Genomic DNA, 24,799 nt, shown 5'->3' on the forward strand with positions numbered 1-24,799 from the left:
AGAGTTGTTTTGGTCATGGTGTCTCTTCACAGAAATGAAAACCCTAAGACTGAAGTCAACCCAAATTAAACCAAAAGGATGATCAGACTCTTCAAGTTGCCTGTCCTGTGTAATCTCAGCTCCATTCCTTTACTATATTAACACACAAGCATATTCCTTGGACAGAAGACACCAGTTCATAGATGTGGCCAGGGACAGACAAATACTTCCCCCAGACCTGCTCCCCACATCTCCCCAGGCACCTTACTGACAAATAGAAATTCTCTCCTTACTCACCCTGTCCTGGACTTTTACTCCGACAAGACCTGGCTGTTTGTTCCCAAGTTTGACACTTTCCCAGGAGCCTAAGCTTGATGAGAGCCAGAACACAGCACAATGTCTGGCTGCCCTAGTCCTATCATTCATTCTGTGGACAGACTAGTATGAGGATATGCCAGGCTGTACACAGATGAGGAAAAACAGCAGTGTGCATAGCAATGTGGCCTGAAGAAAGTAGAATACAATAAACAGTTGCCTATTTAATTCTCTTGTTTTAATTTTGGGTAAACCCAAACCCTCAAGTGCCTAAGCTTTCCAGTGGTGCAGCCTGCCCTGGAGTCCAGGCCTGAAGAGAAGCTGGACAGTGCAGTGGCCACACCTTAGAAAAGGACAGTCTAGCTTAAGCCAGTGCTTCTACCTACCAGCTACAACTTCCCAGGCCCGTTTCTTTTTTCACTTGTGAGGTGGGGTTGCCAAGAGGGGGTCATTAAGAACAACTTGGTTTTTCCTCTGCTTGACACCCAGGAGGCAGGCAGCACAAGGGATGTCTGTCTTCTCTAAGGTACACCCCAAACATGGGACCGTTCAATACTGGCGGGGCACCTGCATACGGGAAAATTCCAGGAAGAAACCAAATCTTTCCAATGTCAATTTTAACATCAATGGCAAAATTGTAAGGATGTGGGCTCCAATCCAAGTTCAAGGTCCCGAACGCCTTTTAAAACCCTGGGTTGGGCCAATCCCTCTGCCAGGGCTCTGTGGGCGTGCCACGAAACAATCGAGCATTGCGCATTGCTGCCCTCCCCAAGCAGTGGCGTGACCTGCCCTGCGGCCTGGCAGCAGGCCATCTCAAATCTGCCTTGTCCCTTTCAGCACCAGGTGGCGGACAGCTCCCACGCCCTGGAGGCTACCCAGCTAGGTAACTCCGCTGAAGTTGGTAGTCACGGAGCAAAGGACCCCTCCCCCTTTTGCAGAGCTAATCACGTGCTAGGGCCTGGGGACCTTGTTCCTTCCCGAGAACATTTCCCTCCTGCCCCAGGGAAGCCTGGCTTTCAAGACAGAGGCCGCCCAGGACAAAGTCCAGCACCGTTCCCTTGGGCAGCGCCCCCGCAACGGAGGTCCGCAGTCTCCAGCTCTATGGTCCTGGGGTGTGGTCGCGCCTTGCTTCAAGCTCCTGCTTTAGAGAAAGCTGCAGTGGGAGGTCTGAGGGGCTGGAAGCTCCGCCCCATCCGGTGCGGGGGGGGGGGCAGGTTGCTCGCAGATTTTTTCTGCTGCCAACAGGGAGCTGTCTGTAGAAGCCTCCTTTCTAAATTATTTATATGTCTTTTTATATTTCTGATCTCCTAAGAACACATGATACATGACGGCTGGTGGTGGAATTAGAAAGCTCAGAGCAGTGTCCCTGTGTGTGTGCTCTTGTTAAAGCTTTGGTGTAACACACATACACACACACACACACACACACACACACCTGCCCCCTCCTCTGCACACACACCCCTTCCCAAGGCATTCCTTTCCTGTTTGCCTATTCATGTTCAGGTTGTGGTAGGTGACCATAAGGTAACAAGGTAGGAACCTAGGGATTCTTGGGCTCTTCGTGTGAATTTCTGAGGCTACCTACATCAAGATAATCTCCCTGTAGCCTGGCAGTCTGGGACCATCTCTCAGGCTGTCAGCCTCATGTCTCTGGGGGTTCAATTTTGTTGCTTACGATGTGGGGGATAATCATGCCTATTATGTGAGTAGGGGAGTTTGAGAATTCACTTTAAAAGTGCTCACACTTTTAAAGTGTCAGTGTGGGAAGAGCACACCAAGCATCTTAGCTGCTTCTGCAGAGTTGATGGGCTTATGTTATGTCTCAGAGAGGAAGTGTGCCCTAGTGATTTTTTTGTTGTCCCTGGGTCCGCAATGCAAGGCTGTTTAAAGGTAGACATTTAGGATGGATTGAGGGCTCTGTCAGTGGACTCATTCCTTCACCGGCTGTAATCTGATGGCCTTTTTGGGAGGGGTGGAAATGAGGAAGTGGGGTTGAGCTGGAGGAAGTGGGTCCTCAGATAGAAGTCCTGGAAGAGCAGGTGTGTATTCAGCCCCTTCATATGTCCTTCTGCTTCCTGGCTGCCACGAGGTAGGCGACTTTCTACCATGGTCTTCCTGCCATGATGTCCCAGCCCACCACAGTGAAAGCAGGAGATCCAGTCAGCTGTGGCTGCATCCTTGGGAGCTGTGTACTATAATAAACACTTCAGTTAACTTGAGTCAGACGTGGTGGTACATGCCTTAGCTATACAGCAAGTTTGAGGCCAGACTGGGCTACATGAGATTCCGTCTCAAAACAAACAAGATCAAGCTGATCTTGAAGTAAATAAGTGATCCGAAGGGAAAACAAAACAAAACAAAACACCAGACACCCTTTAAAGGAAGAAAGCAAAAACCGCACTTGGTAAGTAAATCATAAAGTTGGCGCCCATCAGAAACCACTAGACAAATAAGGAAACAGGAGAATGAAGAGAGGGCTAGACATGCGACTCTGCTAGAGGAGGGCTTGCCCAACATGCACAAAGCTCCAGGTCTATCCTCAGTACTGAATAAAGTGAGTAGGCTTGCAATCCCAGTACTGGGGGTAGGGGGGAGGTGTTAAAGAAGGATGATCATAAGTTCAAGGTCAGCCCAGGCTTCATGAAGTCCTCTGAAAGGGGAAATTGAAACATTAACTAAGGGGGAATAAGCTCAAGGAAAGCAAAAGGGGAAGGAGGTGGAAGGAGAGGAGGAGAAGGAGGAGGCAAAGGAGGAAGAGGAAGAGGTGGAGGAGGTGGAGGAGGAGGAGGAAGGGAAAGAGGAAGAGGAGGAAGAGGAAGAAGAGGAGGAGGAGGAAGAGGAGGAAGAGGAGGAAGAGGAAGAGGAGGAAGAGGAAGAGGAAGAAGAGGAAGAGGAGGAAGAAGAAGAGGAGGAAGAAGAGGAAGAGGAAGAAGAGGAAGAGGAGGAGGAAGAGGAGGAGCTGTCCTCTAAGGCTGTGGAGAAGCTGGGACTATATGTGTGGGGCTAGAGAGAAAGGCAGAACCAGTGAGGAAATAAAGATGAAACGAAGAACAATGGGTCTTCTGGAACTGGACATCACCTCAGAATTAAACTGTCTCGGGATTAGCTTTACACAGGTCATGAGCAGTGTGAGAGAGCAGCATGGAAGCCCTCTAAGCTGAAACAGAAGGTGGCTGGAAGGGCGCTTTCAGGAGACATGTATCTAAATCCGATGAAGACAAAGATCAAAGAGCTCAACAACCCCTGAACATGCACACACATGAATGTGCGTTCTCCAGACTGCTGGAAATGAAACCAAAGCAGCCAAAGAAATACTGCTTAAAACATTAGAGTCTTATAAATTAGCATGGTGTTGATATCATGGAGACAGATCAATGGAGCAGGGGACGCTCAAATAGATCCATACACGTCTAGAAGATTGATTTTTTTTTTGACAATGATGCTAAGAAAATTCATAGAGAACAGAGAGTGTTGTTCAACAAATGGTGTTGGGACAATTAGATAACTACATGAGTAAATCAATTTTGAGTCAACCCTTGGGCCATTTATAAAAAAAATTCTCCATAATGAATGACAGACCTGTATGCAAAAGCTTAAAGTGGGGAAACTTACAGGAAGAAATGGGGAAAAATGGTGTGGCCTTGGGTTAGGCCAAGATTTCTGAGATATGATAGCAAAAGCATAAGATATGACTTAAAAAAAAAAGACAAGAGACTTGGTTAAAGAAATCACACTGGTGTACGAATATGTAACATAAAACATAAAAGTGAAAATACTTGCTGTTCAATAAGAAAAACAAGCAATTAAAAACTGGCTCATGAGTTGACTAAACACAAAGATAAATGAGTCAACGGAGCACGTGAAAACAGACTGGTTATCGATCACACAAATTAAATATTCAATGACATGGCACATACACCTGTGGGCAAGTCAAAAATAAAACAGAGCTGGGGAGATGGCACAGTCACCGAAGTGCTTGCTGTGTGGGCACAACACCTGAGTCTGCACTCACATAAAAAGCCAGTCATGGTGATGGTGTCTGTAATTCCAGTTCTGGGGAGGCAGAGTCATGATGATCATTGGGTCTTTCTGGATGTCTAGATGAATTGGTGAGCTCCAGGTTCAGTGAGAGACCCTGTCCAAAAAGAGGATGGAGAACTGTAGAGGAAGACATCCAACATTGAACTTACAGCCTACACACACACACACACACACACACACACACACACACACACGCATAAACACAAAGACACGAGCATATACACACATATACACACATATACCACACATACAAGCACATATGTACACACATTTAAACACAGAGACATGAATAAACACACACACACCACACATACATACAATCACGAGGACCTCAGTTTGGTTCCCAGCACCCACATAAAAACCAGGGTTCAGCACATTTGTAATTCAGCACTGACAGAAACATGTGGATCTCTGGGTTCATTAGTTAGCTAGTCTAGTCTAATTGGTGTGTCCCAGGTTGCAATAAGAGACCCTATTTCAAAAATCAAGGTAGATGAACCCTATATAGACACTAACATGTACACATGCCCATGCATGCACACAAACGAGAGAGAAGAATGAAGGAGGGAGCCTATGCTGGCAGGATCCACAACCTAGAGGTGCAATCTGTAAGATCTCTCTCTCGCTCTCTAGCTCTCTCACTCTCTCGCTCTCTCCCTCTCTAGTTCTCATTTGTGATCTATTCAATGTAGGGGTGACCAAACTCTATCAAAGCTCTTTGCAGAATTGCCAAGCAAATTCCAAAATGTATATGGAAGAGCAAAGGTTTAAGAATAGCTGCCAGGCCCTGAGAAAGTGAACAAGCTGGGGACATGCTGTGATGGTGGGTGTGACCGCGTGGCAAGAGACAGAGTAGACGAACGACAGGAGATAAGCAGAATTGTGTGAGAGGAACTCAGTGTGTATCACAGTCTGGGCACAAGATGGAGTTGTACATGCTGGTACTGCTGTTAATTTCTTCCAGGGAAAGACAGACTCATGCTGGCCTAGTTCCTCACAAACCTCAATTCTGGGTCAGAGAGGCGGCTCAGCAGATAAGGGTGCTGGCTGCAAAAGCTTAGAAACCCGGAAACTCCAGTTTAATCCCTGAACCCATGTAAAGACAGAGAGATCTGACTCCACAATGTTGTCCTGTGACCTATACATATGTGCCCCACCCACACACAAATAAATAAAAATGTAACAAAACCTCAGTTCTATGTGTGTTAATCTTTGCGATGGAAAACCAAAACAAAACTTGAGAGCACCCTGAGGGTATATGGGAATGTATTCTGTTATTGCTTCAAGATTGAGAACTTATTAAAACACAGAATCTCAGATCAGAGAAAAGTGCTGCCAGCATTGACTACTTTGAAGGCCCTGTTTTCATTCACACACAGAGGAACCCCTAAGGTTATGGGAGAAGGCATGTGTGGAGCAGATCCCAGCCTAGCACCGGCATCCAGAATGTGTGGGGGATACAATTGGGGGACGGCAAACATTTCCCCCAAAGCTGCTACATGATAAACTGCCATGCCCACCTTGGAGGGCTTTTTGTACAGTGTGATGTTTATACCCCTACGGACTCGACAGCCCTCCCCACTCCCATGATAGACACATTTAATTACGGATCTCCCTGGGAGTACTACTGCTTTCCCTGTAGAGACACAGTTTTGGTACATCACATGGGGAAGACACTTTGGCACTTCTGGGGTGGAGGCTGAAGATGCTGCCGTGCTTTGTTGGTGTGTAACTCAGTCCTCTGCTCAAGAGCCTACCCCAAAGATCAAGTGTCCTGCTCTGGAAGACCATGGTCAGAAACCCAAATGTTCAAGTTGCCTTGTTGCAATATGTTTAAAACGATGTATTTTCTAGCCACAGGGACCAACAAAATTATGGATTTTAAAGGTCATTATCAAGTTAAAAGTAAAAAAAAAAAAAAAAACCAGATTACATTTATAGCCACAACTCTCCACTCATGGAGTGAGAAAGACAACACACTGAGGAGAGAGGCACAGGGATGAGGCCTCCTGTGTATGTGAATGCTGGTCCCTTAAGCCATAGTCTATACGCTTGGATGCACTAAGATTTACAAGAGCATGTAAATTTACAGTCATGTCCCTGTCTTACCCCTGCTTTCATGAAGGGCAACAGGACCTCACTGCCATGAGGGACAGACACAGAAGGATGGCAACACCTTTGGGTCTGCCTTGGGTTCATACCTGCTGACGTGTGTAGTATGACCTCACCATCTTTGGCTTCATTCTTTTTACTTTCAAGGCAGAACTGGCTTTATTGGAAGCCTCTAACCAGCCTTTGGAGAAGGTGTTTGGTACATGTCTTTCCTGGTATTCTTGTAATAGGCCACATGGTAGGGAAAATTTCCACATAAAGATTCTTTATGGGATCACATTTTGTCACCCAACTGTTTTATAAAACTTTTAAATTATTAGATGATTTATTTTATTTTATGTGTATGAGTGTTTTGCCTGAAAGTATCTCTGTGCACCATATATGTGCCTGGTGCGTATGGAGGTCAGAAGAGGGTGTCAGGTTCTATTCCTTGGAGCTGCAGTTATGAATGGTTCTGAGTAGTCGTGTGGGCATGAGTAACTGAACGCAGATCTTCTGCAAGAGCAGCATGTACTCTTAACCACTGAGGCATCTCTTTAGCCATTCATGCCCCCTCTAAATATGTAAGGGTCTATTGCTCTCTGAGGTCAGAAGAGGGCACCAGATTCCCTGGAACTAGAGTTACAGATGGTTGTGAGTCACCATGAGGGTGCTGGGAATTGAATCTGGGTCTTCTGCAAGAGCAATAGGGAATGAAGACAGACTCTCCCTCTCAGAGGAATTCTACCAAGCACTAGCCCAGATCTGCATTCTCTGCTTCTCTCCCAGTGTTTTCCCTCTGCTTGTACTTCCTTATTACTTGTCTGTTTGCAGTCTGTCTATTGCATATATTCAGTCTGTCCGTCCTGTCCAAGTTGCCTTCTTGTGACTGCCCTGAGCAAAGAGCTTTGTTTCTGTATTTATTGACAACACAGAAAACAAAATATGAAAGAAAAATGAAGATGAGGAGTTCTTTACAAAAATCATTAACAGGATTTTACAAAGAAAGAAGTTACTTGGTTAACCCCAGTTAACCCGGAGAAGAACTGCAAACTGCAAACAGATGTTATCAACCTGTATCTAGATATTGCTTTAGACATTTATGGGATATTTGCTAAGGTTGCTTCTAATGTATTGGCTGCTTTCTGAAAATTATGACCACAACGTACACATATACATTGTTTCGGGCATGGAAGAGTATATAAGTTAAGATTAAAGCTATGATTTGCTTAGCTTGTAAAAGGTATAGTCAGCTTGGTTACATTGTTCCCTTAAAGGGAGGTTAATCTCACATCTAAGCACACAGTAGGAGAGCATAGTCTTAAACCATCCCAAGGCATATCATTAACTTGGATGCAAGGTCCAGTGAAAGTTCAATCTCTTTTAAGGCAAAACATAGTTTTAGAAAATGTATCACTACTGATTACACAGTGAGTTTAAAGCCAGCCCCGAAAATGCAAAACACTATTTCAAAATAACTTACAAGGACAGACAACCCTTTTCTGGTGACACTGCAGCATACAGTGACATGGGTTGATGGTGGGGACTAGGAAAACAAAAGAGACATGTTACAGTGTCCTAGGAACAGCTATTAAAAACAAACTTCAACCCAGAAACTGACCACTGTCTCTAGGAAGACATTCCCCGGAAACAGAAATTCTGGCATGTGTGGAAGAGTGTTTCCCACCATTGACCCTGGCTGGCAATAATGAAGATGCTGGCCACCAAGAGGAAGTGCACAGCAGTGCGGAGCCCAGCCTATCAGAAGATGAATTAGAGACCCTAAAGCACCAGAGGGAATTTCCTGAGGTGCTGATGTGTGTGCAGGGTGAGAACCAGAAAAATATGGCTATTATCTCAGCATTAGAGCACTTGCCTGGAGTATCTGACATTCTAGTGCCCCCAGTACTGAAAACAAAATCAAAAGTAGCCAGGCTGTGGAGATGGGTCAACTGCAGGGTGTGATGGGAGAGTCTGTGCTTCACAGAAAGTATGTTTGCACACAAGGAGAGCCATTGAGCCAAGGTCACCAAGGGTTTATGAACCTATCCCGGGACTGAAGTAAGACTGAAGGTAGCCTTCATTTTTCATTCTCTAATTGCCTACACTGTTAAAATCTTTCCATTAGACTTATAGAAAGCAAACTATACCCATTCAAAGGCAACAACCCAGGAAGCAGTGTCCTGGCAGAGGGACCCATAGCTTCCAGGATAAAGCCACATGATCTGACTCTGAGGGGCAAGCTAGGCTTACATGCTCCCTAGGGTGACACTCCTAAGTTTTGGAGGAGAGTCTACACCCCCCCACCCCTCCCTAGCCCAGGAAAAACCTCTGTGTAGAACCAGAATCTCAGTGAATAACCTTCAAAGTTATCAAAGGATGATCGATTTTTTTAAAAAGCCCATTCTATTTTGAGGTAACTGCAGAGTTGCCCACAGTTACCAAGCACTTTCTCGTTCTCTGGATCCTCTGAACTCCTTCTCCTGTAGGTGTGGACCTCCTGCCACAGGGTGGCTCTCTGAACTTCTCAGAAGACCCTCTCTGTTGGGAACACTGGGTGTGGCTGAGCCTTGGACTTCAGGGCTGGTTGCTATACAACACAGTGTCGGGGGTGCAGTTTTGGATACTAGGTGTGTCCCCAGGTGCTTGCTCCTTGGGCCCAGCTTCCTGTTCTTTATTAGGATAGCATGGTGGCACCTTTCTCACCAGGCCTAACTGAGGGTTATGCAGCAGCCACATGGTGGCACTGGGGCAAATTCACCTTCAAGCTTGAGAAGTTAAGCATTGCCCCTTCTGACATGGGGGATGGCCTGATGAATGTGTGGGCTCTCATGGTTTTATGTTTGCAGTGTTGCGTGACTTTCATTTCCTGTTGGTGTGACACCCTGGCCAGGATTAGCAGATAAGCTACCCAAGTCTCCAGGTGACCTGGGAGCCAGTGAATGCACACTGCCAGGATCAGCAGGCTTTAGAATGGTGAGAGCACTGCAAAATCACAGAGCCGTGGTCTGCCACTGTGACTTATCATCCAGTGGACCTGGGGGAGCTTGGGCACTTGGCTTCTTTCTTCCTGGGTGGCAGGGATGGGCCCCAGGATGGGAAGTGTTGGGCTGCTCACATTCTGCTTGCATCTATTAGATAGATGCTTCTCCTCACGAGAGTTAATAGGCACACATGCTGTCACATGCTCAGTATACCGTAACTCTGAATGTGGAAGCAGGGGGACTGATATGAATTATAATCTAGGTGAAAGATGAATATTTATTTTAAATAATTGGGGGGTTAGAGAGATGGTTCAATGTGTAAAAGCACTTGACACTTGGTCTGATGATCTGAGTTCAATCCCTGGGACTCATATTACAAAAGGAGAGAACCAAGTTCCATGGTAGTATACACACACACATACATACATACACACACACACACACACACACACACACACACACACACACACACGGAGAGAGAGAGAGAAAGAGAGAGTTAATTCTTATTTAGAATAACAAAATACAACAAAGACAGTGAGACCCTTTGTAAACATGTATTTCTAATAAATAAATAAATAAATAATTTTACATTAAGCATTCATTTCTCAGGGAAAGTCTTCCCTAGGTTTCAAACAATCTTGAAAATATGCATATCACTCATAATGAGTCTGAGTCAGGAAAACCTTTTTATCTGCATCAAAATTTCCTTTACTGGAGCATGGTGGTGGTGGCTGTGGCACATGACTTAATCCAAGCAGGTAGATCTTTCTGAGTTCTAGGACAGCCTGGTCTATAGAATGAATTCCAGAATGGCCAGGGATATACACACACATACAAGCCCTGTCTCAAGAAAACAAAAACAAAATAAAACAACAAACAACAACAAAAACCAACCAAAAAATTTTATCTACTCTCATTACAGAACTCTGAATGATCGATTTCTATGCTTTTTGCATAGAAAAATGTTACCAAATCATTATCCCATGAAGTCACTCAAAACAGATGGAGGAGGAGGAGGAGAAAAAAGAGGAGGAGGAGGAAGAGGAGAAGAAGAGGAAGAAGAAGAGGAAGAAGAAACTGACCAAAAAATAAATACTATAATAGTGGCTGCCTGTCAGCTAAGTAATTAATTCAATTAATTCAATTAATACTGTTTTTCTGAGTCTTGTGTCTTGTGATGTTTATGGTTTTTAGCTGCATAAAACAAAATTTGTTATATTCTGTTATTCTAAATAGAAATAAATTTACATTTATATGTAAAATTATATGTCCCTACATGTGTTTATGCATCTATAATGTATGTGTGTCTGTGTTTATATGTATAGTGTTTCTCTCTCTCTCTCTCTCTCTCTCTCTCTCTCTCTCTCTCTCTCTCTCTCTGTGTGTGTGTGTGTGTGTGTGTGTGTGTATCTCCCTGCAGTCCTGTCGGAACCACTGTGGGAGTTGGCTTTTTCCTTTCCTTTCTCCTTTTACCATGTGGGTCTCAGATCATCAGACCCAGTGACAGGTGCTTTACCCATTGAACCATCTCTATGACCCCAAAGTTTTAGAAATAAATATTGTCTTTTGCACAGAACTTTGTAATTCTTATTTTTCTTAAGGAGGGCTCCTGACTTTAGAAGCTCTGGGCACCATGAAACTCATGCACCATACAGACATGTTCATAATCCATTCTTCTTCTCTTACCCATTAGCAGAACCCTGTGGGATTGTTTTTCTTTATGCATCTGAAAAAAAATGCTCCCTTAAATAAAAAAGAAATCCTCCTCTGGAGTCACAGGGGCTGTGCAATGATGTTCTGGCCAAACATATCAAATAGGTGCCTCTGGGAGAGTTTCCAGAAAAGCTGTTGCAAAGAACTGTGGGATATGTGTGCATTTCAATCTCCCTCTCCTGACAGGAATGAAGACAGGAAAGGGAAGATGGGCGTGACCTTGCCATCTTGAAGACACTACTAGGAAGGAAATTCCATGTTGAGGAGGGGAGGACAGGAGAAAGTGAGGGCTGGCTTGCCTTGGGTTTCTTAAGTGAGAAAAAACAATTTAACATACTGCAGAACAGTGCTTCAGATAACTTGTGGCCAAATGCAATCTGTAACTGATACACATGTATCCAATCAGGGCAAACTCAGTGGCTGTAGTAACAGAAACTTATTGTCTTTGCTCTAAGCTAGAATGGCTTCCTCAAACCATTCAAGCCCCTCTGCAGGAACTCCCCTGTGGTTCTCAGAGGTCTCCCCGCTGCTCCTTTCCCAAGTTGGGCTGTTGATGTTTGGTGTTCTGGCGATGCCTTCAGGTTCACCAACTATGTCCTTTCTGTCTGCACCCATAGGAACAGGAGTCAGACTGGATGAGGGGCCAGGATACTCTAGGATAAGCTCATCCTAATTAATGAGACTTGCCAAGGTCTTATTTCTAAAGAAAGTCATCTTGGAAAGGGAGGGGAGGGCTTTGATCATCCCTGAAACACCTCATTGCTGCTGTTTCCTGGCTGTGCTCCCACCACATCACCCTTCCTGTTGTTCCTGTTGCCACCAGGCCCCCATTTCAGTCCATGCTTTCTTTACAACTGGCCTACTGCTGTTAATGATGTCCTTGGAGTCCCTCACAAACATTCTGGGTCTTCCCGCCACAGTTCTGGGAAGGCCTGCCCTCCCTAAAGTCAGGCATGACCATGTGTCTTACATTGGCCAGAGAAATGCAAGAGCATTTTTTTATTTTGAGGTGCTTTTGAGGTGGAAGAGTTGGTTTTTACAAACACCTGTATCAGGCCTCCTTTTCTTTACACTGCTCTGTAAATTGTGCTCCTTCTGACCCAATCTCATAAGCGTGGCCTGTCACAGCTGTCCATCAACAGAGCCCCACTGACTCAAGCAGGATGAATAGCGCAGGCAGGAAACATGCTAGTGAGATTCTGGCAGATTGCGGCTTGTTTGTTAATGCAGCTCAACAGAGTTTATCCTGACTGGTATATTTAAAAAGTGACTCTGATAGCAGTTTTTTCCAAGGTGAGACAAGTCTCAGGGTAAATTCCAAATGCTTTCTTGCAGTCCATAAAACTTCATGGTGCTGGCCTCTGCCCAATTCCTTCTTTCTTACCTTTTCAGTCTCCTCTCTGCCTTGAGACAGTCTTTTTTAGGTTATCAAATATGCCCCATTGTCTTAAAAACTGTTCCCTGGCATGGATGCTCTTCCCCATTTTTGCTGGTTTGTCTACTACGTTGTCCTTAGATCTTAGGAACAACACAGTAGGTCCTCAATACATATCTGTAGACCTACACTTAACCAATGGATCTCTGACTAGCTAAACCCTACCCTCCTGGTTGCTATCGCATTGTCATGAAGTAGGTGCGGGTTGCTCGGTGATGGAGATGTCAGAATCGTCGGAATCCCCGGTCTTTCGCTTACCACTTGTGACCTTGAACACTTCGCCTTCAGGATTTCTTATCTTCCTTCACAAAGTGGCACAAACCTGCCATCGCTGCATCTTTCCCAGGATGGTCACCATCCCGCAGTGGGCAGCCTCTGTGGTCAGAGAGAGATTCCTAGGCCTGAGACGGTTCCCCCCACCCCTGCTGCTTTTGCCTGCGATAGCTCCGGGTCCAGACTAGCAGCATCCAGGCCTTCCCCGCCCAGTGCGCACGCTCGCCCGAGCCGGGAGCTGACCACCGCTGAGGGCTTTCGCTCCGGGCCCTGAGGACGCCACGCCCTCCCCAATGACTGGCGGGAGAAAACACCAATCGGAGGGATGACGCGGGAGGGGGCGGGGCCGCACCGCGAGCCGGCGCCCGGTGCCCACCGATTTGCAGCCGCTAGCGTGCGGCGCCGGTCCCTGCTGTCCCCGTATCGCGCACGGGTTCCTGACGGGCCGAGCCTCCTCGGCTACGGTCCAGGTTTTCTTTATTTTCATTTTTGCATGCATTTATTTTCTGTCCTATCTTGTCCCTTTTAAGGCAGCGGCGACGGCGACAGCAGCGTAGGCGCGCGCGGGGAGGGGGCGGCCGGAGAATGCGGCTCCCCGCTGCTGTCCGGCTCGGGTCGGAGCGTCAAGCAGGTGGGTACAGGTGTGCCGCGGAGGAAGGGGGTCCGGGACACCGCACCCAGTGGGCGGACCTTGCGACGAGGACACCGCTACCCTTGCTGCCTGTTCGATCCCCACCCCCAGCCTCCGCGCCCCTCACAACCGCTCATCCCACCTCCCGGTCCCGCCCATCTCCCTTCCCCCACTCTCCTCAGACATCCCCCCCAATCTTTCCTGTGGTGGCGGCGCTCCCCAACACTGCCCCGTGGCTCCCCTGTGTAGCTCACGCCACCTCGCTTTCCATTCGTTTCGTCCTTACGTCCCGGAGTGAGGTGTGGGAGGGGACCCACCCATGCCTCAGCAAGTGGCGTGGGGGGCGTGGTTGACCGGCCGGTTCTCGTCCTGAGGGTCTCTGCCTAGGTGGAGCCCAGACTATGTAGGGGTGACCGGGAGGGGAGAACACCCTAGCGATATCCCACCCCACGCACTGCACACGCTGCGGCTCCCGGGCTACGCACACCCTCGCCGCTCCGCCCACGTGTGCGCCGGGAAGAAGGCTGGGGCGCCGCGAAGAAAGGCTGGTATCCACCCTGTGCCCGGCGGCGCGCCCTGGGCGCACCGCCTTTGGGGCAGGAGCCAGGATCAGCTAGGTGGTGCTGCCGGGTACCATGCAGTGCTCCTGGCGATCAGGCTGGCGACCTTTTTGGCCTCCGGTTAGTAAGCTGCGTTGTGCTGCACATTCCTAGATCTTCTGTCCATCATTCCATCCTCCCAGCTGCGGGATTCCATTTTAGGCCACTGGCCAGGCTGGAGCTTTTCTCTACTCATCCAGCACACTAGGCTCTCCTCCTAATCTTTCCTCAGAGCTTTAAGCCCAGAGATACTAGTGGCTGACCTGTTCAGCACCTGCCTTTAGCGCACACTCAGGCACCCTGACCTTGGCTTTGGTTGTGCTGTTCCCAGTTTGGGCACGCCCTTCCTTCATCTGGCCGACTCCTTGTAGACCAAAGTTAAGCAGAGCTCCTTGCCAGTCCGTGCTTCCCAGTGTGGCAGGGCCCATCACCCTCCCCACTCCCCCGGACTTTCGCGTTGAATGGCTGACCCTCCCTAAGCAGAAGAGGTGAACCGAAGAGTAGCTACACCTGATGTCACCTCCTGTAACTTGGGAGTTTCTGATGTGTGGGCAAGGCTAAGGGAGGAGCTGGCTGTTTCTCCAGTTCAGAGGGCTGGTTGATGTTCCATGACGTGGGCAGGACAAGTGGAAGGGACGGGTTCGAAGCGTGCTGTCGTGCAAAAGCTCATTTTGTGGGTTCATTTGTGAAGCTGAGGATTGTCGTAAAATGTTCACTGAGATTGTGCTCCAGGTAGGATTGCTGAGGTCTGCGTGGGAGTTGGAGGTAATTCTCACCACCTGAGCCATTTCACAACGTAAAATTCTCCAAAGGTCTGTGGTCCCAGTAGATGACAAGACTGCCATTCCCTGTGCCACAAACCATCTTCAGAGTCCCACTATTTCCATTGTGCAGCAAGTTCCTCACCGTTGGTTTCCCTGGCCCACCTGATCCAGTTTCCTGCTGTCCTGTCTCAGCAACTTTTGTGCTTTCGTGGTCGTGTCTGCACACAAATTGGGTTTCCCCTGCCCTTCCTCTAAAATACCGTTCCCTTCTTGTCTGTCTGAGAAACTCTTGTTCATGAAATAAGACCCTGCACTGGAGTTACATTCTTTTGGTTTTTCTCTTGATTTGCCAGACTGTGTGACTCCCTGTGTGTACCTCCCAGAGTTTCACACTTGTGTGTAACAACAAGATTTGTGTGGGCTTCTCCTCAGGGAGATCTATCCCACTAGGGATTCTGGGAACTGAGATGTCTTAAACCCTGTCTGACTCTTGGAATCCACAGGCATTTTCCACCTGGGCTTTCTGACTAAGAGTCCTCCTGTGGGGACCTGAATATTACTGTGGTCCCCATTCTCTTGAGCGGGCCTCCTCCAAGGTGATGGGATGGCCCCACTAGACTCATCTATGACCTGATTCTTATTTCTGACAAAGGTCTTGGGCAAGAGCACTAAACCCTCGCTCAGTCTTCATTTCCTGTATAAATGGGGGGGGGGCAGTGTCTCTCTTTTGTTGGGTTGCCTGGGGATCAGAGGTGTGGTCCTCTTGCTAAATGGTCATGATGATAAGTCTGTGATGAGCTATGTGTCCTTCAGCTCTGTCAAAGAACAGACACCCATGCTGGAAACTCTCATTTGCCCTCAAGTTAAGCTGATGATCCTAAGAAGTAGTCGTGGGTGAGGTGAGCTCAGGCCCCAGTGGCTCTGCGTCTCCAGGCAAGGCACTCAGTCTCTGTGCTCTGTGGGAGGGAGGGTTATATAAGGAGACTAGCACCAGTCTTCCTCCCACTTCTGCCATGAGGGCTCTTATTTTAGCCCCATGCCATGCAGGTACAGATCATGTGATGAGGAGGAGCAGAAGATCAGTGAGCTTTCCTCTACCTCAATTGCTACCCCACGTGTGATACCCCAGTAGTGTATCACCATCTTCCTGCAGGGGTAGCATAAAACTTAGGGTACTGTTTTCCTGCTTTCCGTGGAAACATGCCGCTGTAATAGCCTCCTAGCCACTGGAGCTGCTATAGTTAGAGGCTCAGAGGAGGATCCTGGGATGGCCAGCAACCCTCCAACTCCAGAGTGTTGAAGAAGTGCTATCTTTGCTCATGTGGTTCCACAGGCAGCTGAGGGCAGAGAGGCTGCAGGCAGCAGCAGTACAGGTGTGGCGTAGGGGTAGCTCTGGGATCCTGGACTGAAAATGGAGAAGGCAGGAGTCTCATAGGAAGTGGACACGGGGACAGTGAGGACTCGGGAGATGAAATTGGGTGCTGGGTCAAACCCTGGCTAGGGGTCTGGAGAGATATTTCAGCAATTAGAAGCATTTGCTACACTTGAACGGGACCTGGGTTAGGTTCCTAGCACCCATATGCAGCTCACAACCATCTGCAACTCCAGTTCCAGGAAGTTCTATGCCCCTTCCTGGCTTCTGCATGCACTGAGCACATAAATGATGTACAGGCATGCACACAGGTAAGATATTCAAAAACATAAAATAAAAGTAAATCTTTTAAGGAAAGACCCTGGCTAGAAACAGAAAAGAGGTCAGCATTCTGAAGGTGACCCAGAGGACAGGAGGTGACAGGATGGTGACAGACGGTGCTCTGCTCTTGCCTCTGGCTTGGACACACCTTTGCTAAATTGCCCAGGAAGAGTTGCACTTCTCAGGAACTTTCAGAGTGGACTGGCAAATGTCATGGTTTTTAGAACAGTTTAACAAAGCTCTTACCAAGCGTTAGGGTCCACACCAGGGTCGGCAGCTAGGACTCTTGTAAATAAAGTTATTGGCACACAACCCTGCCTCTGCCTTTATTTATTTATTTATTTATTTATTTATTTATTTATTTATTTATTTATTTATTGTGCAGGATGGTCTGTGGCCGCTTTGGCTTGGACCTGGTAAAGGTGGCATGGTAGGTAGAGGGGGTCACTGCCCTGTGGACCATGTTGCCTGTGACTCTGAACTTGTTGAGACCCAGAGGGAGATCTCTTAACAAATGGGCACAGAGAGGCTCAATACAGCCAATAAGTTTGAAGGCAGGAACTCAGTGTTGTTTATTTTTTTCATTTTTTTCTTGGAACTTTATACATTTATTGCCACTCATTTAATTTTGCCATGAGTGTGGGGTATAGGGTAGGGTATATCTTGTATCTAATGTCAAAATTTGCTGATCAATTCTTAAAATATTTTTACATTAACTGTGTATTTACTATTTAACAATGGCTATTCCAGTAATTGTAGTTAAGTGCACAGTTTGTTGTACTAAGCGCAGTTGCACTCCTACTCTGAAGTAATAGCTGTCATTCATTTCCAGAACTTTCTATCATCCTAAACTGCAGCATAAGCTCTTTACTGACCCTCACTGCCCAGTGCCAGTGTTGCCTTTTACCAGTTAACTGCAGGTGTCTGTCCCTTCCAGGCTCTCCTGCATTTTACTTCCCTTATTTGGTGAGAGTCAATGTTCCTGCTGTCATGGATTTTGTCAATCTGACACAGACCTAGACATGCTTTAGAAGGGGAGTCTGAATTGAAGGATTGCCTCCATCAGATTGATCTCTGGGCATGTCTGTGGAGCATTGTCTTGACTGCTAATTGATGTGGAAGTGACCATCCCACTGTGGACCATGCCACTCCTGGGAAGTCTGTACTAGGTTACATAAGAAAGCAGGCTGAGTAAGCCATAGGAACAAGCCAGTAAGCAGCACTCCTCTATGGCCTCTGCTTCAGTTCCTGCCTTCAAGTCCTTGTCTCGCGTTCCTGCCTTGACATTCCTCAGTGACCTACAGTAACCGGTAACAACTCCAATTACACCCACCTTGAAGTTGTTATAGGTCAATATTGTGTCACAGTGACAGAAAGCAAACGAGACCGGAAATGGGTACCAAGGAGTGTTACTATAATTGACCTGACAGTGTTGCTAGGGGCAATGGTGGAAACCTTTGAAGCTTTGATCTAGAAAAGCCATTTGTGCACAGAGCCTAATGGACTGTTCTGTGAAAGCTTGGAATATGTGGGTGCTGAGAGCCGTGCAGACAGTGGAGGCCTGGCTTGTGAAGCTTCAGAGGGAAGTTTGAGAGTTCCTCAAAGACACTCTTGGGGCCATTTTATGATATTTTGAGTGGAGACTTTGTAGTTTCTGATCAACTGGGGCTGAAGAATCAACAGTGACTAATAAGACCAGCATCACTGAAATGAAATTTTCTGGGAGGTATTTTCTCTGGGTCAGCATACAGAAGCTGGGGTCCAGAGGGGTCAAGGCTGCAGCTCAAGCTGGCAACAGAAGTTGAGAATGTGTAAGAGTCCCTTAGGTGGTTCTGGTTTTGAAGGCATGAAGGGGCCATGGAGAGCCGCTGATGCTTGGCATCATGAGAGGCTAGGCCAGGCCACCAGCGAATGTATAGTCTCAGAAGCAGTGAAAACTATTAAGACTGAAGGTATCATGGAGAGAAGTTTGGAGGCCAAGAGAGGCCATTGGTGAAGATACGGCTGTGGACACACAGAATATTGGAGATGCTGGACCATGGGACAAGGACAGTAGCAGGTATGAAGTGCAGCTGGTTAGAGCTGACAAGACAAGCGATGTGCTGTGAATGGCAGAACTGAAGGGAAGGCTTCAACCAAGTCATCCAAAGCCCAGAAAATCATGAGTGAGTCCCAGATGGACACTGAACTTTTCCCACTGTTGAGTGTTGGTTTTGTTTTAGTTTGCTTGTCACTGTGGTCTGGTCTTTCCCTCTTGGAATAAGAAAATATGGAGTTTGTTTTGGCTTTCACAGGCACTCACAGTTAATAAACTTTAGATTTATTTTTTATTTTTTAATATTTTATGTGTGTGAGTGTTTTGCCTGCATGCAAGTATACTATGTGTGTGTGTGTATGTGTGTGTGTATGTGTATATATATATGTGTGTGTGTATGTGTGTGTGTATGTGTGTGTGTGTATGTGTGTGTGCATGTGCCTGGTGCCTTCAGAGATCAGGAAAGAGCTAGTTCCAAGGTAGCTTGGAACTAGAATTACAAATGGTTGTGAGCCACCATGTGGGTGCTGGGTTACAAACCCAGATCCACAGTGAGAGCAGCCAGTGCTCTTAACCACCAAGACATCTCTCTAGACCCTGGATTTTTATTTATAAAAATTTTCGATTTATTTTCTTTTATGTGTTTGAATGTTTTGCCTGTATGCACATTTGTATGTATGTGCACTGTGTACGTGCCTATGGATGGTTCTGAGCCTTCGTGTGGGTGCTGTAAACCGAACCTTATTCTTCTTCAAGAGCTCTAGGGTTCTTAACTGCTGAGCCATCTCAGAAGCCCTGATGTTGGATCTTTAAGGAAATCATCCACTTTAAAATCATTGACTTTTTTTTTTTTTTAAGAATGGGACTTTTAAAATTGGACTGTCTTTTATATTGTGATAGTAACAAGAGATCTTGGGGCCAAGGAATGAAAGAGAGTGACTTGAAGTGATAATTGTGTCTAAGATTTCACTAGACGGTGGGATGTCATAGCTATTTTTTAAAATGACATTATTTATTTGTTGAGGGGAGAGTGCCTGCTATACCTGCGTGTGGAGGCGAGAGGACAACTTGTGAGAGTCAGGTCTCTCCTTCCACTGTGTGGCACCTGGGGATGGAACTCAGGCCATCGGGCTTGGTGACAAAGTACTTTTATCTGTTGAACCATTTCTCATAGTTTGCTTTGTCTGCTTGATACAGACCTGGAAGAAAGAGTATCAGTTGAGGAATTGCCTCCATCAGATTGACCTGTGGGCGGGTCTAAGGAGTATTGTCATGTGAGGTGTGAGATGTGATGGGAGAAGGTCCACCCCCTGAGAGTGCTGCCACCCCTGTATAGGGGGCCTGGGCATGTATAGGAAAGCAGGCTGAACAAGCCATGGGGAACAAGCCAGTAAGCAGCATCCCCCCATGGTCATTCTGTTCCTGCCTTGAGTCCCTGTCCTGACTTCGCTGGATGATGGACAGTAAGCTATAAGATGAAACACACCCTGTCCTCCCCAGCTCCAGGTTGCTTTTGGTCAGTGCTTTATCACAGCAACAGAAAGCAAAGTAGAACGCTAGATTTTTGTGCTTGCAAATCCCCTGGACACAAGGATGGGGAAGGCGTTGTTTGGCACCGTGCAGCAGACAGAAGCGGCAAGGTGGTCTCCTGGGACAGCACATTCAGTCAGCTGTTGGTCTGCTCTGTGTCATTCAGTGTGACCTAAGTGTAGCCTCTTCCCCCTATCCAGGGCCTGGATATACTCTCAGTATACTTCAGTGCTCTGATGACTTCAGCCTAACCATGGCAACCTGGGACTGGGCACTGACCGCCTGCTCTCTTTCCCCATGGCCCTGGCTTGGCTGAAGGACCACTTCAAGGAATGAAAGAAGTCCTGTGTGCATCAGTGGGGACTGGGCTTTGTGTTGGTAATGTGTTTGTGTATTCCAGGTCACAGGGACATGCTGGCTCAGCTTTCTGGCCTGTAGTCTCTCCCTCGCAGTGTTTTGTGTCCAGAGCCTTTGGTACTTTCCTCAGGGATGGAAGGAGTAGGATGTGCCATGGGAGAGGTGTCCTGCTTCCCAGGAGAGCTGAGGCATTAAAGTCAGGTGAGTAGTGACAGATGACAGGCTCCTTCGTCTCCTGTGTCTTTTTGATACTGTTCTGGAGGTTGACACTGTACCTGTGTCCTCTAGTACAGGAGGACACTGTTTAATGAAATCACAATCTACATCTTCTATTGAGGCCGCCCACTTTCTTCCCTGTTCTATATGACTCCTCTTTAAAAAAGAAAGAAAGAAAGAAAGAAAGAAAGAAAGAAAGAAAGGAAGAAAGGAAGAAGAAAGGAAGAAAGGAAGAAAGAAAAGCTGAGGTAAATTTACAGCACACGAAGCTAACCATTGCAGTGGTTGTGTGTCCTCCATGCCCAGCACTGTGCTGGAAGCATCCAACCAGGAGTCTAGTTTAATGGCTCCTAATTTCCCCAGCAGGAGCACGGGAATACCCTGAAGCTGGAGAGAGGACAGGAGGAGTAGCCGAATGGCCAAGGGAGACAGCTGGCACAGTGCAGGGAACCCTAGCCACCTCTCTGCCAGTTTCTGGAACATGCTGGGCTCTTGCTGTGAGGAGCATTTCTGTTTGCTCTTTGCTGTCTGGAAGGCTGTCTTTTGCCCTGGCCCTGGCTGACTGCTTGGCTTCCTTCCCATTTTAGATTGCTGTCGCAGGTCGGAACTCTACTTTCCCCTCACCCTTGCTTCAATTTCCTTCTGTGAGCCTTCATGAACCGATATGACTTTGTTTCCCTCTCTCATGTCCACCCTCCACTCCCAAAAGCATCATGCATGCAGAGACTCATTTCCCAAGTTTTTCATGACTCTCAGCCATCTGGGTGGTGTCCATGTGCACTAAACACTCATCACTGCTGCATGGAGGTGGGGTGACTTATGCCCCATGCCCCGATGCTAGCTCTGAGTACAAGGCTTAATCTTTCTGGGTATTGCATCCTCTGTGAGGTCTGGAAGGTGTCCTTGTTTATCCTGGGACTGCTGTTGCTAATACATGAAAGGATGGCTCAGCATAAGATTAGTGATGTCTCTGCTGGAGGTGCTCAGACTCAGTGAGTTTCCACTGGCTTGGAAACTCAGGTGCTTGTGTTGGATGATCAGGAGACCTCCTGAGCTGGGCTGTTGTGTTGTAGCAGCCACCCCACAGAATGGCTCCTGATCACTGAGACATGACTCCATCGGGCATGGGGTCAGACTTACTAATGTAAATAAACCCAGGGGTGAGTGGAGCCGTGAGCATGTGGGGAGAAGGTCCTGCTGTAGAGGTATTGGGCACTGTTAATATTACTTGTTGCTTTTTCAATTTTTATGATGTAATCACTGCAATATTTAAAGTGACAGACTGATTGGGAGGCTCAGGGACCAAAGACTGCCTCCCCTCGCTCCCCAGCCTGCCCAGGGTCTGGGCTTGCTCTAGCACCACACAACTGAAGTGGCAGTACACCTGTTGGGCCCTGTGGCTGTAGGTTGAAGCTCCCTGAGGCTAAGTGTTGGTAGTACAACCCACCAGTTTCCCATCCCAACTCTACCTTCTGTTGCCTGTGTGACCTTGGGCCAGGGAGGGTTGTGGCTCTTTGGTTTCTTGTTTTGTGAACAAGAAGCTCAGCCTGATGACAAACACTGACAGAGAACCATTGTCCACAGCAGGCTTTCTTGTGTTTTGCTACGGCTTGGGCCTCCAGGTCTAGAGGACCTGGAGCTGCCTTTGTTGGGGAGGAGAGAGACTCACAGGGTACACAGTTTGAATAAAAAAACAAACCCGGTACTGACACCAGTCCAAATGGACTTTTTGAAGGCTGGAGGCAGTGAATACTAATGGTCTCATTTGCAAGGCTTTCTGCTCATGGCCTCTTGGCTTTGTGCCCTGGGGTGGGCATGTGGGAGGGCTCGCAGTTGCTTATCACTAACCCGTAGCCAAGGTAGTCACTCTGGCGTGTCTGAAGAGTGTTGGGACACTCCTGGTATCACTTCTGATAATGGTACTAGTTTTTCAAGCCAACTACAGTATTTTACCCTAGAAACTTAAGATCTCTCCTAGTACTTCCCTGCATGGGTATGGCCTCTACTGTCTTTAGCAGGGGCTCCTAATCTATCACTTTTTGCCAGGCCAGTTAGTGTACTGTGTATTGAATGATCCATTGCTGTCTTCTCCCTAGGAGCTCTGGTATCTTGGGGTATCACAGGGTGTGTACTATGTATGGAAAGGGGCCCAGGGAACACTTGGAATAGGCTTAGCAGGGTCAGATCTCCTTTGCACATCGCCTGAAAGTGTCTGGAAAGAATCAAGGTGGAAGTGGGTTGGGCTCACACATAAATTGAAATGAGTGGGGCTGTGGATTGAGGGTCTTATTGGGGGTGTAAGTCCTGTGAGTTTCAGGTGCGTCCTGAGATTTGTAAGTTGTATTTACTTCCTAGGGAATTAAAAAAACTTTTTGTTTTGTATGAACGAGTGTTTTTCCTGCATGTATGAATGTGTTATGCATGTCTGGTGCTCAGGGAGGTCAGAAGAGGGCATCAGATCCCCTGGAACTGGAGTTATGACTGACTATAAGCCACAAGATGTGTAGATTTGGGGAAATGAATTTAGATTCTCTGCAAGGGCAATAAGTGCTCTAAATTACTGAGCCTTCTCTACAGTCTACAACTTTCTGAGTCTTAAAAGCCCTCACCTTCCACGAGGGAATGTTTCCTAGTTGTTACAGATTGCGTAAATGAAGATTAGGGTCTGTCCCTAGTGCATCCTCAGGACAGGGAATGGACTTGCTTTGGTCAGCTGCACTGTCTACTCACTGTTCCAGACCAAAAAGGCTTTCTGTTTGCCCACTCCTGCCCAGCCAATGCCATGCCTTCATTTGGAGTTCATCTTCATTACCAGGCTTTCCTTCTGAGAATCTTCCCTGACAGCATCATGTGCCCAGGCACATCTCCAGGATTTCTGCCTCAAGCATTCTTTATGAGTGCCCTAGACACTTGTGTTGTAGCTGCTAGTGACTTGTGTACCTCCCTGTAAGGCTGCCACAAGGAGGAGGAAAGTGCAGACCACTCACAGCAGGATCCCAGAGTGTAATTTGAACAGAGCACTCAGTAAGTCTATGGACTTCATTTTGGCTTTTTGGCTTCAGGGTGCCATGATGTCAGTTCTGGGTTGGGCATACGCATAAATTGAAGTCATTGGGCCTGATTTCCTTGGATCCACCTGCCCTTGATAAGGTCACTCTGTGCCCTGAGTAGTCACCTCCTGTGATAGACATCTGAGACCCAGACACCACAGTAATGCATCTCATGCTGTTTATCAGCCTGAGAAAGGCAGGGGGGCATATGGGTAAAACCCCCTCATCTTTTAATACCACAGGGGCAGAAAGTATTGGAAAAAATGTCCTTCCAACTCTGTATTTGTTTAAGGCCACACTGCATTTCATTTCACCTCAAGGCACCTTAGGACCTGCTGGGCCAGGGTGTCACTGAACTAACATTAAATTGCCTTTGATTGGGTTTCTCCTGTGAGGTTTGGAGCCTGCCAGACTCAGGGTGGTGGCAGCTTTATTTTTTTCCAACTTAAAAAAAAAAAAAAAAAAAAAAGCAAAAGGTCTATGAGCCCTCCTTTGCATCTGGCTGCTTTACTACATTTGTTACCATGGGTATTTATTTCACTGATGTAGACATGCCTGGAAACATCACAGTGGCTCAGCATGGACCTGCTTCTGGAGGACCTGAGTTACAGACCTCCCTCTGCCTGTTCCTGCAAGTTTTGCTAAAGAGGAACACTAGGTGCTCCAAGACACAAATGAGCCCTCTAAGGTGTCGGGAAATGGGGTTCTCCAGCAGAGGACAGGGAAGCATCACCCATTTCATAGTATAAGTTGTAATTTTGACATTTCACGTGCCCCAGGCCGCTGGGTTGCAGCTATCTTTGTTTTTGCTGGTGAATGGTGAGGAGGGCTTTGAAGGTAAGCTAGGAGGTTGAATAGGGTTGTCACTCAGGCATCGAGATGGGCTGAGAGCTTTCTGTGCTGTGTGACCTGTTCACTTCATAAAGCATTTCTGTGCCCTAGAGCTTCTTTGGCACCCATACCAATGTCCTCCGAGAACAAGACACTTTTGAAAGTTTCAGCCACCACCACCACACCTTGGTCTGAAGCTCTGGGCTGCCATGATATGTCATGAAGGAAATACTCAAAACATAATGACCTTGTTCTGCCTTCT

The 24,799-nt window shown here is 47.2% G+C and overlaps 1 protein-coding gene and 1 long non-coding RNA gene across 5 annotated transcripts in view; one reads left to right on the forward strand and one right to left on the reverse strand.

Annotated features, from left to right (window-relative positions):
* Window positions 1-1,498: 1,498 nt before the first annotated feature.
* On the reverse strand, window positions 1,499-13,124 carry LOC143443090 (uncharacterized). The gene is made up of 3 exons (XR_013111817.1): window positions 12,817-13,124; window positions 4,307-4,429; window positions 1,499-2,486 (listed from the first exon to the last, which is right to left on the reverse strand). It is a non-coding gene; the product is annotated as an uncharacterized LOC143443090 (long non-coding RNA).
* Window positions 13,125-13,319: 195 nt separating this feature from the next.
* Jakmip1 (janus kinase and microtubule interacting protein 1) overlaps window positions 13,320-24,799 on the forward strand; it is a 113,560-nt gene continuing 102,080 nt past the window's right edge. For 3 of the 4 annotated variants that reach the window (XM_034509392.2, XM_076938405.1, XM_076938403.1), the window contains exon 1: window positions 13,321-13,462. The gene's annotated coding sequence lies outside the window, so the exon portion shown is untranslated. Of the gene's footprint in view, window positions 13,463-24,799 lie in introns of all 4 variants that reach the window. The other variant, XM_076938402.1, reaches the window with a different exon arrangement.

This window comes from Arvicanthis niloticus, chromosome 7 (assembly GCF_011762505.2).
Source record: "Arvicanthis niloticus isolate mArvNil1 chromosome 7, mArvNil1.pat.X, whole genome shotgun sequence".
Lineage (NCBI taxonomy): Eukaryota > Metazoa > Chordata > Mammalia > Rodentia > Muridae > Arvicanthis > Arvicanthis niloticus.